Here is a 14834-nt window from a genome sequence, read left to right on the forward strand (position 1 = left end):
TTATCACACTGCACTCAGTAGTCCCTAACCCCTACACTCTCCTGAGCCTTCTACCACCACAAGCAAGCTGGTTCACCTGCCTGGACCTAAAAGATGCTTTTTTCTGCCTTCGCCTGGCACCAGTTAGTTAGCCCTTGTTTGCCTTTGAGTGGGAAGACCCCCATACTGGAAGAAAAATGCAAATGACTTAGACTAGAATTCCCCAGGGCTTCAAGAACTCCCCTACCCTGTTCGGGGAAACCCTAGCAGCAGATTTGTCAACATTCCTGGAAGAAAATCCAAGCTGCACTTTGCTTCAATACATGGATGATCTGCTCCTGGCAAGCCGCAACCAGGAGGAGTGCTGGGAGGGGACAAAGGCATTGCTAGCCCGCCTCTCTGAGGCAGGCTACAAAGTCTCCTGGAAAAAGGCCCAAGTTTGCCAACAAGAGGTCTGATACCTCGGATTTGCCATCTCAGAGGGACAGCGCACCCTGGGTCCAGAGAGGAAGCGCGTTGTCTTCTCCATCCCTCAGCCAAAGACCAAGAAGGAGGTCCGAGAATTCCTAGGAGCAGCAGGATTTTGCCGTATCTGGATACCTGGATACTCAAGCCTGGCCAAACCACTTTATGAGGCCACAGCAGGCTCCGGAAAAGACCCTCTGAAGTGGGGACTTGAACAAGAAAAGGCTTTCCAGGAAATAAAAGGCTGTTAACCAGTGCCCATGCATTAGGGGCCTTTCAATCTCTTCGTCTGTGAGAAAAATCACACAGCTCTGGGGGTCCTCACCCAAATGGTGGGTCCCTGGCAACAGCCAGTGGCTTACCTCTCAAAGCACTTGGACTTAGTTGCCTCTGGGTGGCCCCCCATGTTTCTGGGCCCTGGCAGCCACAGTAACCCCAATCAGGGCTGACAAGCTCACCCTGGGACAGGACATTAATGTCAAAGTTCCTCATGCGGTCATAGCTCTAATGAATGGACAGGGTCATAAATGGCTGACCAGCTCCAGAATGGCCCGTTACCAAGGATTACTATGTGAAAATCCACGAGTCAGACTTGAGACTGTACGAACTTTAAATCCTGCCACTTTCCTGCCAACCAAGGAAGGGCTTCCAGATCACGAGTGCGAAGAGGTGATGGATGAAGTGGATTCTAGCAGGCCAGACCTGATGGATGTTCCCCTCTCAGAGCCAGAACTCAAACTTTTCACAGATGGAAGCAGTTTCACCCAGAACAGATGATGAAAGGCCAGATTCACAGTCACCACTGCTGACAACGTTATACAGGCTGAAGCCCTACCACAAGGCTGGTCTGCACAATGAGCTGAACTCTGGGCATTGGTCCAGGCACTACGATATGCAAAGGGAAAACGGGTAAACATCTATACAGACACTAAGTATGCCTCTGCCACGTGCATGGAGCAATATACAAAGAGAGAGGATTGCCGACAGCAGGGGGAAAAGAGATTAAAAACAAAGAAGAAATTCTCCACCTGCTAGAAGCAATCTGGGAACCATCTCAAGTGGCTGTCTTGCACTGCAGAGGCCACCAAAAAGGCATGGACTATGTTAGTAGAGGAAACCACCTGGCAGATCACGTGGCAAAAAGGTCAGCAGAAGAGCTGATCTCCAAAATGCCAAAGCAAACCGCCAAGCTTCTGCTGGCTCCAGAGCTGCCTCCCAATCCAAATTACGCCAAAGAGGAAGAACAATGGGCAAAAGATGAAAAGGGAATAAAAGAAAATGGGGGCTGGTGGAAGTTGCCTGACCAGAGACTCTGTCCCCAGTGCTGTAACAGTCCCTCTGGTAAAACAACAGCACGAGCTAACGCACTTGGGGAAAATGGCCCTGGAAAAACTACTGAACAGATACTACTTCATTTCCAAGCTCCCCACCCTGTGCGCTCAAGTGAGTGCTAGGTGCATCACATGTGCACGAAACAATGCAAGTCAAGGGCCTAAGCCAAGCCCTGGGATACAAACTACAGGCACCATGCCTTTTGAGAACTTGGAAGTGGACTTCACAGAGGTCAAGCCCTGTGGAAGATACTGGTACCTCTTGGTTCTTGTCTGCACCTACTCAGGGTGGGTCGAAGCTTACCCCCCACACACAGAAAAAACACAAGAGGTAGTAAAGGCTCCCTTAAGAGAAATTATCCCCAGATATGGACTTCCCCTTTCTATCAGATCAGATAATGGGCCAGCCTTCATGGCAGAAATAGTTCAGAGTCTGGCCAAGATTTTAAAAGTAAAATGGAAACTCCATACAGTGTACAGGCCCCAGAGTTCAGGGAAAGTAGAGCACATGAATTGAACCATTAAAATTACCTTAGCTAAACTCTGCCAAGAGACACAATCTCCCTGGATAGACATGCTACCTTTAGCCCTGTTTAGGACATGCTGTACCACTAGACCCTCTGGCTCCTCACCTTTGAGATTCTCTATGGCAGACACCCTCCCATAATAAACAGGCTCAGAGGGGACCTCAGGCAAATTGGAAGTCTAGACATGTCTTGACATCTCCAGGCCTTAAGAAAAACCCTACACCACATTTCCTGGGAAGTTTTAGAAACAGCCCCAATCCCTGTGGGTAACTGGGCCCATCCCCACCAACCGGGGGACATGGTATGGGTAAAGGATTGGAAAAAGAAACCGCTCCAACCTAGTTGGACAGGTCCCCACCTAGTAATATTAGCAACTTCTACAACTGTTTAAAGTTGCAGGTTTCACTCCTTGGATTCATCACTCCCGGATAAAGAAGGCTGCCGCTCACATGGACTCCAATGACTGGCAGGCAGTCCGAGATTCAACTAACCCCCTTGGATTAAGGCTCCAGAGGATGTCGCAGCAGAATGTCATTGCCCAAGAGATCTCCAGCCCTGCCCCAACCACGTCCTGGAAGCTGGTTAGTCAACACACAACAGAATCCTGAGGATTCGTCCACCAGGACATAGCTGTATCCCCTTTTGTCACCCATACCTTATCCTGCTGATTAGCGTTGTTGCAATTCTGTTTGCACTAGGACTGGCTGTCACTGCTTCCCAGGATTGGAACCTAGGCCAGAGGTCACTACTAGCCTTCTGTTATCTCCACATAGTTGGAAGCCTAACTGCTGTCTGGTGGTGTCTGTAGGCTAGGTCCCAACCTCGAGCATGAGGTCTCTGATGTGTTATTGCCTTCTGACTCTGCTACATTTTGAGATTGTCCAAATGGGAGGCTGGGATGATGCTCAGCCTGTGTAAAGCCGCTTTCTTTCCAGGGAAAACTGCGGTATGTCTTCACCTTTTATCAGTATCTGTCACCCGTGAGCAGCATATCAGTCTCTGAATGCACCAGGGGAGGGACAATTTACTATAAAGGAAAGCTGACAGGTCTAACTGGGTCATGCAAGAACAAAGGCACTATAGGGCAGGCAGTTTGCTGGCAGAAGAATGGGGACCCCTTAAAGGCATGGAACAAAATGACGGGGAGGAAATAAACCTTGTTATGTCTGGGCATCTTACCTTCCACCCCACCGCCATATCGATTTACTAAGGGGAGAATCACAGAGCTGGAAGGGCCACCCAAAGGTGACTACCTAGGCGGATATGAGCCTGTAGAAGACTGATCAGCCACCACCATGGCCCCCGTTAAGGCTCCCCTCCAGAACAGGGGAACTTAACCTGGAACCTCAACTGTACAACCTGCTAAATGCAACCCACTGCCTCCTTAATTTTATGAACCCACCATTGGCAGGCGATTGCTGGCTCTGCATGTCCTCAGGTCCCCTCCATTATGTAGCAACCCTGGTAAGTCTCCTCAACCAGAGCTGGCATGAAGCTCCTCTCAACTCTACCAGTACAAAACCCAGAGTAAGAAATATACAGCTATTCCAGAAAGCCCCCAGTTGTATCTACAATTCAAAAGGATACTATTCGGTTGGGGAACTGACTGCTGACCAATGTGCTCAAGTCCAAAACTGTACCGCTACCGCCATTAGATGTACAGTTGACAGGCTATGGTGTAGCTGCCGGGATCTTCTTTGTCTGTGGGACCCTTGCTTATCAGCGCTTGCCAGCTAACTGGAAGGGTGTCTGTACACTAGCATTCTTCACCCCTCAAGTAAACATGGTGGCTAGTAATCAAACCCTCCCCATGCCGTCAGAAGCTCACATGCGGTCAAAGAGAGCTATCCAATTATGCCCTTATTAATCGGGCTGGGGATAACGGCTGGGATAGGAACAGGCATAGGGGAATTGCCTTGTCAGCCACCTACTATAAGCAATTATCCACAGACCCAACAAATGACATAGAACAGTGGCTAGGTCCATAGTGACTATGCAGGACCAACTGGACTCCCTAGCATCAGTGGTCCTCCAAAACCAGAGAGGGTTCTATTTACTCACTGCCGAAAAGGGAGGGCTTTGCCTTTTCTTAAACAAAGAATGTTGTTTTTATGTGAATCAGTCAGGAATAGTCAGAGATATGGCTCAGCAATTGCAGGACTGAGTCGCATGTAGGAGACAGGAATTAGTAGATTCTTGGAACAGGTGGAGCAATATCTGGAACTGGGCATTGTGGCTCATTCCATTTTCTGGCCCTATCCTTATGCTTCTATTGGCACTGATGTTTGGTCCATGCATTCTTAACGCCATAACTCACTTTATTAGCTCCCAGATGGAGGCGATAAAGTTGCAGCTCCTAGTAACACAATATAGGCCTTTGGGACAACAGGAACCTTATGGAATTTCTAAAGTCTAGTGTTGATGCTTGTCCACAAATGGAAAAAGCATCAAAAGGGGGAATGAAGAAGAAGATAGCCTTGAAACAGGGTTGTAAAACATGGTAAACTGTCAATTAAAAGCTGTAACCTTGGACAGAGTTGTAAAACATGAGGAATTGCCCATTAGAGCCATGCAAAAGTTCAGGACTCAGATGAAAGGCACCATGCAGAGATAAGCACCCATTGCCGCCCTTTTTTGTCTCTACTTGTAAACAAACTTTCCAAAGCAGGCCTCCCCTGCTGACCTTATCTAAACAACATTAGGTCCCTAGCTCACTATCAGCCCAATTAACCTAAACAATCTTAGGTCTCTAACTCACTGGTTAGGACACTACAACCTGAGCACATTTTTGTAACCTGATGCACTGCACTGCCTTTTAAATATCTTGTGAATCCTTTGTTCAGTGCTCAGACACAGGTACCCATTTGAGCCCGCTGGCATAAAAATAAAATCTGAGTTCTCCACTCCTCCGAGTGTCTCTTGGTTTCTCTTCCGACTATATTGCCACAACACTGGGGGTGGAAGCACAAGGACCCTCAACCCTCTTGCTCTAGCTTGCGCTCCCCCTTCTCAATACATACTCATGTAGGTGAAGATAGATTATATTGAAAGTAACTGAGGTTGAGAATGACTGCTGTAGGATATAGATAAGTGGTAGTTTCTCGTGGTATGTTTGTTAAATAAACTTGCTTGGTCTTCCAGAAATGTCATGAATGTAAAGTAGTATCAGTGAAGCGTGATCTCACATTCTCACTTAATGGTTTGGGTTTTTTTTTTTTTTTTTGGTAGTACTGGGATTTGAACTTGGGGCCTTATGCATTCCAGACAGGCACTCTACCACTTGAGCCACTCCCCAACAGTTCACATTCTCTAAACAGTGTGTTTAATTGAAAAGAAGAGTGGATCTGACATAATTTTTTGTAATAGGATATTCTATAAGATTTCAGGACAGAGTGGAGAGACAGTGAAAGAATTGGGTTTTCAAGGAAGGAAAAGAACAGGGAGCTGGGACCCATGGAAGGTGGCCATGGCCTCTCTGTCAGTGTGGCCAGTGCAGAGAGAAGATGTTGAAAGAGATGGAGAATTTTCACCCTGGTTAGACATTACCAGGTCCCTTTATTAGAACTGTGACATTGCCTGGAGCAACTTATTAATGGAAAGGGCTACTTGACTTTCAGACTTGACGCTTTTGGCCTCAGGAACTTGAGTTACCAGTTTGTTTTCAAAAAAAGTTATGTCATGTTACTCAACCACTTACGAACATGTATGCTCTTGGCAATAAAGTTCACATTTTCCATGAGATTGATCTGGAATGAATCACAGGTGATAATGTGCAACCTGAATATTTTAAGCCACTAGGCCCCTGCATCAAAATTCATGGTGTGTTTTTCTACCTAAACACTCCTAACCTTGAATTCTTGCTTTAGTTATGTATCTATGCCAGTAAAATGTGGCCCTCGGATATATTTTATAGAAGTATTATATCAGATATGCAAAAAAGGAAATGTTGGTATCGACAGTGCTGAGAAATAGAGGGAGGACATTTATGATCAAAAGGACCTCTTTGAAAGATTTTTTTCTCTCCCTCACCTCTTCCCCAGCCTTATGGACTTCTGTGGGGGTAAGCATGTCTGCTTAGCAGTCATTGTTTGGCATGCTGGTGTGGATGAGTGTTTTGTTCTTCTCAGCAGGGCTAGAACAGGAAAAAGTATTGATTGAAACAATATTTTGGTAGGCAGAATAGTGCCCCATATGCCCATATCCTAATTCCCAGTATTTGTGAATGTGTGACCTTACATAGCAAATGGAATTTTTCAGATCATTCAGTTCAAGACCTTGAGACGGAGGAGTATTGTGGATTGTGTGAATAAGCCCAACATAATCACGGGAGTCCTGCAAGGTGGGAACCCTTTCCTGACTGTGGCTAGAGAGAGATATGACTGTTCAGAGAACCAGAGAGACAACAACTGAGGTAGGACTCCACCAATGTCACTGGGATTGAATGAAGATGGCAGAAGGGGCCACAAACCAAAAAGACAGGCACCTCCTAAAAGGTGGAAATGCCAGGAAACAGATTCTTCCTTCAAGCATCCAGGAACACAGCTTGGTGAGACTCTTGTCAAACTTCGGCCTTCATAACTGTAAGAGAAAATACTTGTGTGGTTTGTGGTCATTTGTTGAGGCAGCCATAGGAAACTGCTTCATGACAATGTCCTGGAACAAAGGCCAAGGGGTCTGAGCTTGATGTTCTTTGTCTTGAAAGAGGCTTCCTTCTGTGAGCTGTTCTGCTCTGTGAGCTGTTTGTTGTCATCTCACTGGAGGCAAAAGGAATTGATTCAGATCAGTGGCTGTCAAATATTTTTACCCACAGCTTTTCTTAAAAAGAAATGATACACAGAAGAGGGAATAGCTCTGTGGAAACAAATGGGAGGTCTGGGGCCTCATGGGCCAGGAGCCTGGGGATCTACAGGAGGTGCATTAGGACAGCAGCTCCTGCCGAGACCAGGCCGCCAACCTCATCAATCCTAATCCACTGGTCTGTAGTTAGGTGCAAGTAGCTTCTTGAATAGTACATGAGGGAAAAATTTAAGAACAATATATTGTGTTGATAATCAAAACAAGCATTCTGAAAACTAGATTATCAGGAAATTGGCCATTTTGGACCTTTGTTTTAATGTTTATCTTCTCCAGTCCTCAACAGGCCAGGATGAAATGGGTAGAGAGGCTTGTTTGATTGTTGAAAATATTTAAATTATAAGAATTAAATCTAAATTATTTGCAAATTTTTCATACAGAGGTACAAATATGCTTTTGTGAATCTTTTGGCTTTTTCCTTTTTCTTTGCTCTCAAATTCCTTACATATTGATCCACATTCATTAAAAGACAATCCAATGTCACTGTCAACGTGATGTTATTTTTGTTTTGTTTTGTTTTTGTTTTTGTTTCTGTTTTGGCAGTGCTGGGTGAACTCAGGGCACATGAGTCACTCTGCCAGTCCCCAACATGATGGTTTTGAAAGTCAGATAGCTCAGTGTAGAGTCCAGATTCTTCTGTTATAGGAAGCACCTTGCATAACCTGAGATTACAAGGCAGGTGATACACTTAGTAGTGCTGTCCTGAGGATGAAAGAAAAATTACTATAATTTTGCAGTCCTCACTGCACATTAGATCCATTCATGACCTTTGAAAATTCCCAATGCCTGTGTTCCACTGCCCCAGAGGGCCTGATGTAATAGTTTTGTCCTTTTTTTGATGCTTTTTCTTGGTAATTGATGTATCTAAGACTGAGAAGCTCTGCGATAATGTTCACAAAGCTCTTGATACTTAAAAAAAAGTTAACATCATTACTGTGCTTTTAAAAATGAAAATGGGTTAATAAAACATGCTATATAAGGTATAGCTTATATGTAAGGTATATAGATTTCACTGTCAGATATGTGTAGCTACCTTTATTATTTTCCAGGCTGAATGGCATTTGGTAGTAGAATCTTTATATTCTAGTTTAGATCACTTTCAATATTTCACTGTACTCAAGAATGTTAATATGGGCTTGTGCATATAAATATCTTTATAGCTGTTTAACTGTTTACTTAGGATAAATTCTTAATGAAGGAACTCTTGGCTCAGAGGGTACATGCATTTTAAGGCTTTTGAATGTTGTCAAATTTCTCTCCCTAATGGAACGATCAATGTATTTTGGACGCATTAGAGCTACAAATAAGGAAAAAAACTTAGTTCAAATTGACTTAAACAATAAGAGATTTCTTGGCTCATGTAACTAGCAAGTATAGTGATTAAGTAAATTTCAAGACTAGATTGATCATGCATTTTAATAATATCATCAAGGACCTGTCTACATCACTTCATCCCCTTAGTCCTATTCAATACCAGCTTTTTTTGTTGGTTTTTGTTTGTTTGTTTGTTTGTTTTTTGTAGTCAGGATAAGGCTGTTGGTAATTCCTGGGTCATCAGGCTTCCTTATGAAAATGTAGGATAAACTGGGTCTCTTTAAGAAACTCTCTCTATGAAAACAATGAAGGTTCTTTCCTCAGTTTCCAGCAAACCAGGCCCCACCTCTTACTGGCCTGGTTTTGACTGATCAGGGATGAGAACATGCCGATTAGCTTAAACTTGAGCCATGTGCCCCACCCTTAAATGAGGAGCTAAGTCACTTCTTCAGGGCTCTTAGCTTGCAGGGGAGAATTTAGATGTTTTGGAGGAACTGGCACAGGAGAAAGGGAGGGTGAACAGAGGAGGCACCTAAGATACCTGAGATGACCAATATTTGAGAGCTTGACACTGCATACAAAGTTGAAAAGAATTTCAGAAAGTGGATTTCTGAGAAATAGGGTGAGCATTAGGTTGAGAGAGTTCATCATAGGCAGCTTGAACACATTCCCATGGCTGTAGGGGCAAACCCACTGGCATGCCCCATGCCTAAGAGGAGAACACACACAGGTTGTGATGTGATATGGTGTGGTGTGGTGTGGTCTGTCACATGTACACAAGTGCCACAAATTTAAAGAGTAGTAAGTTCACTACCACAAAGCTTTTGGGGTCATCTGAAGTCAAAATGAGCAAATTCAATTTCCTACAACACTTTATGGTTCAAATAAACAAATATACTATTTCTTGTCACAAACATAGACAGCAATCTTCAATAAACCATTGCATTTGTAAACCTTGTTTCTTATTAACTGCCAGTAAGACTAGGAAGATCTTGGAACCAGAATCATGGCTATCGTTTAAAATAAAAAGGCCTTTTCTCAACCTGACTGTTTACTTATCAGGTTTTATATATTTCACAAAGGTTCTTTGGTGCCATTGCCACCTGTATTTTATGGATAATATCTATCAGAGAAATAATTTCTGCTTCTACAAGGGTGCAGCATTTTTAGGAAAGAGGTTTATTTTCAGACAATAAAATAGTGTGATTATGAGGGAAAGAACAGTTCAAGAGAAAAACTTTTACTCATATTCATATAACTGTAAGAAGATATCAGACTGAAATGGGTGGAGCATGAGGCAAAATCTTCTGTGAGATTTTCTTGATTGTTATGGCCTTCAAACCCCTTCTCCCTTGAAATACCGTAATGCAACGGTTTTCAGCTTGAGCACTAGGTAGAGTCTTCTGGAAGGGTAGGGGATTGCTGAGCCTTCCCACTACACCCCTTCTCCCACCCTTGTCCCCACCCCCAGGGTTTCTAATTCAGCAGGGCTGACTAGGCTTTGTAGGAAGGAAGAATTTATATTTCTCACAGGTTCCCAGGTGAAGCTGATATTGCCCACCTGGGACCTCCCTTTGGGAAATACTGCCACATTGCAGACATTGAGGCCCTTGGAGTTGAAGGTCCTGGGTTTGGGTCCAGCTGCTTATAAGCTCTGAGACACTGGAAGGATTCCTTAACCGCTAAACCTGTTTTCCGAACATCGAAATGGGGAATCACAGTAATACTTGTCTTAGCCTCTTGTTGTAGAGAAAGGCATTTGCCCTTTCTGTCCCAGTTCAAATAGGACCATTTCCTAACATCCATTATTAGGTTACTCTCATTGCTCAAACACAGCTAAAACTCTTCTTTTAAGGGCTTTCATTCCAGTTTTTTGTGCCTTTATTTGTAGGGTCATTTGATTAATATCTGTCTTCCCATCCAAAGTGCAGTTTCTTAAGAGCAGGGATCAGCTTTTTATTTTAAAAATAACCACTGGGTCTTCAGTGCCTTTCAGCACTGTATTGGCAACCTACTTTACGTATATTTATAACCAAATAAAATTTAACATGTAAAGCAATCAGCACAATTCCTGGAATATAGTAAGCATTTAGTTTATGTTAAAAATATGAAATTAGCCAGGCACAGTGGCCAATCCCAGCTACTCAGGAGGTGATTGGATCCAGGCTTGAAGCTAGCCCAGGCAAAAAGTTAGCAAGACTCCATCTTAGCCAACAAGCTCAGCAAGCCTATCATCCCATCTATGTGGGAGGTCATAAGTAGGAGGATTACTGTCTGAGTTGGTCCTGGGCAAAAATGGGAACCCTATCTGAAAAATAACCTAAGGGCTGGAGGTGTAGGTCAAGCATTAGAGCACCTACCTTGCAAACATGAAGCCCTGAGTTCAAACACAAGTACTGTAAAAAAAAAAAAAAAAGTCCTGAAAAATAACCTAAACCAAAAAGGATGGGGGCATGTCTCAAGTGCTAGTGTACCTGCTTAGTAAGTGCAAGGCCCTTAGTTCAAACCCAGTGCTGCAGATAGATAGATACATAGATATAAATAGATAGAGATATTTAAATGCTCTCTTGATTGTTTCAGGAATGGTCATCATCTGTTCTCGCTCTCCCACCCACACTTAAATACTAGTTTCTTTTGTGTTTTTTGCAGGTGTGTATGAAACTTGTTCACAAATGGTAGAGTCCTATAAATGGCATGGCATGCATATTTGATTATGGTAGCCTTCTAGTTACCGACAGGGCTGGGCAGGTCATTGGTTTCCATCCATGAACAGGTTTGCTCATGAGGCAGTGCACAGGTGAGGGATGCCTGCTTCTATAGGTTCCCAGAGGGAACCCCCTTACCCTCTGCAGGAGCTTGGGAGGAAGCATCAGGAAAGGAGGAGTGTTGGTTCATTTTAAGACATTGTATGTGTGGCCAGGTTCTGATTGGTTTCCATCCTGTCATCAAAGAGACCTTCTGATGTCTCCTCAGGGTGCCCTTAGGCTAGCAGTTCTCTAATATTCTGCTTTGCACAGTTCTTTCGAACCCAGGCACAGAGGTGTCTGGGATGTGGAAGTATTAACATTTAGATTAAGTTCTAGTGCAGTTGTGTTATTGAATTTCTCGCTCTTGCCAACTCAACTTTAAATGGGTGTAAATACTGTATTCTCCAGTGGACCTCTGAAGTAGAAAGCACTGGTGAATAACTTCTACTAAAAATGAGTGCACCAATTCAGTCTACCCTCAGCACTCAGCCCAGGCCCTCACTCTGCGCAGCAGACCTGAAATACATTGTAAAGGTGTCAGGACCTTTGAAGATCATTTAGTCCCTCCAGGTCTCTGAATGGAACTATTGTTTGGTCAGATCAGAGATGTAATTCATGATACACATGAGACAAAATGTTCTTAATTCTGCTTAAAACCTTTCTATTGAAATCAAATATGTACGTAACTGTTCCAATAAAATTGTTTGAAGAGGTTTTAATAAATTTTGGGGCTTTCAGTTTTGATATCAGATGAATTATTCTGAAATATATACTTGAAATTTATTTATGTGAAATGAATATGTGTTTTGTTCCACATTTTTAAGTGTAAGAAACCACACAGTTCATTGCTTTGTATCAATTTGAATTCGACTTTGAGTCTCAATTTTCCAGATACCACATTTTGAGTACCCTTCACTTCCCTTGTTTTCTCAAGGATCAGGGTATTCTTATTTCATGGATTTCAGATATTCAGGTTGGTAAAAGAATTTACAAGACAGTTGAGTAGGACGCTCTTAATAAGTAAAGGGAATGGCGGGCAGCTAGGCAAAGTAGCACAGTGTGCCAAGATGGAATTGACAGGTTTTATACCTTGAGTTATGCTATTTTTTGTGGTCCTTATGTCGCGGGAGTTTGCTAGCTGAGAAAGGAGACTTTGAGGCAATTAGCAGGAAGTAATGTTTTATTGTGCAGCACAGACCCAGCAGACTCGTGTCCAAAGGCTGAGTCCGGAGAACAAAGGGGTCTCACCTTATGTACCCTTGCAAGCAGGTTACAGAGGCAATAAAATTAAAAAGCAAGGTTTAACCCATACATGCTTACATGCGATTCTATAGGCTACTTCAGCCTAGTGCTAAGTGCCCTTCTACCCCAGTGCTGAGTGACCTTCTTCACCTTTGAATTCTTTAGGTTTTATCTCTCTGCCTTGCCATCCCTTCCCCCCTGCTACTTTATCAGGACTCAGGCCTAGTCTGTTTTTTTCTGATCCTCCTCCCTTCTACATTATTCCCCCCGTTGATGCTCGGACCCACCTAGAGTCAAAAAGCATCATCATAATTTAGGGGTTTGTATTTCCACAACATCATTATATGTGAGGCTGTTTTCCTTTCTATAGTAGTCTCCATAATAGTCCTGACAGATCCCAGCACCAGGGGAACCAGGCAGGGCAATATTAATCATACTCCTAGGATTAGGCCCATTGCCCCTATCAGAGTTTTTTAAGTTCCCTGTATATTCTGGTTATCAGTCCTTTGTCTGATGTGTAGCTGGCAAATATTTTCTCCCACTCTGTGGGTGTTCTCTTCAGTTTAGAGACCATTTCTTTTGATGAGCAGAAGCTTTTTAGTTTTATGAGGTCCCATTTATCTATGCTATCTCTTAGTTGCTGTGCTGCTGGGGTTTCCTTGAGAAAGTTCTTACCTATACCTACTAACTGCAGAGTATTTCCTACTCTTTCTTGTATCAACTTTAGAGTTTGTGGTCTGATATTAAGATCCTTGATCCATTTTGAGTTAATATTGGTATAGAGTGATATATATAGATCTAGTTTCAGTTTTTTGCAGACTGCTAACCAGTTTTCCCAGCAGTTTTTGTTGAAGGGCTGCTATTTCTCCATCGTATATTTTTAGCTCCTTTGTCAAAGACAAGTTGCTTATAGTTGTGTGGCTTCATATCTGGGTCCTCTATTCTGTTCCACTGGTCTTCATGTCTGTTTTGGTGCCAGTACCATGCTGTTTTTATTGTTATTGCTTTGTAATATAGTTTGAAGTCAGGTATTGTGATACCTCCTGCATTGTTCTTTTGACTGAGTATTGCCTTGGCTATTCGTGGCCTCTTGTGTTTCCATATAAATTTCACAGTAGATTTTTCAATCTCTTTAATGAATGTCATTGGAATTTTGATGGGAATTGCATTAAACATGTAGATTACTTTGGGGAGTATCGACATTTTTACTATGTTGATTCTACCAATCCATGAGCATGGGAGATCTCTCCACTTTCTATAGTCTTCCTCAATCTCTTTCTTCAGAACTTTATAGTTTTCCTTGTAGAGGTCTTTCACATCTTTTGTTAGGTTTACACCTAGGTATTTGAATTTTTTTGAGGCTATTGTAAATGGAATTGTTTTCATATATTCTTTTTCAGTTTGCTCATTGTTAGTGTATAGAAATGCTAATGATTTTTCTATGTTGATTTTATATCCTGCTACCTTGCTATAGCTATTGATGATGTCTAGAAGCTTCTGAGTAGAGTTTTTTGGGTCTTTAAGGTATAGGATCATGTCGTCTGCAAATAGGGATATTTTGACAGTTTCTTTACCTATTTGTATTCCTTTTATTCCTTCTTCTTGCCTAATTGCTCTGGTAGGAATTCCAGTACTATGTTGAATAGGAGTGGAGATAGTGGGCATCCTTGTCTGGTTCCTGATTTTAGAGGGAACGGTTTCAGTTTTTCTCCATTAAGTATAATGCTGGCTGTAGGTTTGTCATGTATAGCTTTTATAATGCTGAGGAACTTTCCTTCTATTCTTAGTTTTCTTAGAGCTTTTATCATGAAATGATGTTGGATCTTATCAAAGGCTTTTTCTGCATCTATTGAGATGATCAAGTGGTTTTTGTCTTTGCTTCTGTTAATGTGGTTTATTACGTTTATTGATTTTCATATGTTGAACCACCCCTGCATCCCTGGGATGAAGACTACTTGGTCGTGGTGAATAATCTTTTTGATGTGTTGCTGAATTCGGTTTGCCATTATTTTGTTGAGGATTTTTGCATCAATGTTCATTAAGGCGATTGGCCTGTAGTTCTCCTTTTTGGAGGTGTCTTTGCCTGGTTTTGGGATAAGTGTAATAGTGGCTTCATAAAATGTGTTTGGCAGTTTTCCTTCCCTTTCTATTTCATGGAACAGTTTAAGGAGGGTTGGTATCAGTTCTTCTTTAAAGGTCTGATAGAATTCAGCAGAGAATCCATCAGGTCCTGGACTTTTCTTTTTGGGGAGACTCTTGATTGCTGCTTCAATTTCATTTTGTGTTATAGGTCTATTCAGTTGATTAATTTCCTCTTGGTTCAGTTTTGGATGATCATATGTATCTAGAAATCTGTCCATTTCTTTTAGATTTTC

The sequence above is a fragment of the Castor canadensis genome, chromosome 16, assembly GCF_047511655.1.
Source record: "Castor canadensis chromosome 16, mCasCan1.hap1v2, whole genome shotgun sequence".
NCBI classification, from domain to species: Eukaryota; Metazoa; Chordata; class Mammalia; order Rodentia; family Castoridae; genus Castor; species Castor canadensis.